At 56.1% G+C, this 968-nt stretch overlaps 1 pseudogene; it reads left to right on the plus strand.

Moving 5' to 3' along the window:
• The first annotated feature begins 206 nt into the window (after positions 1–206).
• On the plus strand, positions 207–968 carry LOC100943107 (annotated as a pseudogene).

Consider the following 968-nt stretch of genomic DNA (forward strand, 5'->3'; position numbering starts at 1 on the left):
GGAGGTGGCCGCTGGAACCTAGCGGCAGCGGCGACAGAAGCTGGGACACCGGCTGGGGCCGACTCTCCCAGAGCGCGCGCCCAGGCGGCGGCTGCGAGCGCACCTCCGCATCCCCTGCGAACCCCGCGCCTCCTCTCCACCCCCCCACCCTCACCCCCCCTGCGTCTGGCTAGTGAAGTGCCGGGCCTGCGCGGCGCCACGAACTCATGGACAGCCCGGCCATCATGACCCAGGTGACCAACCCCAAGGAGGACGAGGGCCCACCGCTAGGTGCGGGCAAGAAAGCTTCACAATGCAACATCAGCTTAAAGAAGCAGAGGAGCCGCAGCATCCTCAGCTTCTTCTTCTGCTGCTTGGGTGATTATAATGTGGAGGCCGCTAGGCCCAGCAGCCCCAGTGTGCTTTCGCCACTGGTGGAGGAGAATGTTGGGCTCCGGAAGGGTGACCAGAGGCAGGTCATTCCCATACCAAGTACACCAGCTAAATACATCCTTCCTGAGGTGACAGGGCTTGACTATGGAAAGAAATGTGTGGTCATTGATTTAGATGAAACACGGGTGCACAGCTCATTTAAGCCTATTAGTAATGCTGATTTTATTGTTCTGGTTGAAATCGATGGAACTATACATCAGGTATATGTGCTGAAGTGGCCACATGTGGATGAGTTCCTCCAGAGGATGGGGCAGCTCTTTGAGTGTGTGTTCTTTACTGCCAGCTTGGTAAAGTATGCAGACCCCGTGGCTGACCTCCAAGACCGCTGGGGTGTGTTCCAAGCCCGGCTTCTCAGAGAGTCTTGTGTTTTTCATCGTGGGAACTACGTGAAGGACCCGAGTCACCTTGGACGGGAGCTGAGCAAAGTAATCATTGTTGACAATTCTCCTGCCTCATACATCTTCCATCCTGAGAATGCAGTCCTGGTTCTACGACATGACAGACACAGAGCTGCTGGATCTCATCCCCTTCTTTGA

The sequence above is a fragment of the Otolemur garnettii genome, unplaced genomic scaffold (genome assembly GCF_000181295.1).
Source record: "Otolemur garnettii isolate 467f Iridium unplaced genomic scaffold, OtoGar3 scaffold00253, whole genome shotgun sequence".
In the NCBI taxonomy this organism is placed as follows: domain Eukaryota; kingdom Metazoa; phylum Chordata; class Mammalia; order Primates; family Galagidae; genus Otolemur; species Otolemur garnettii.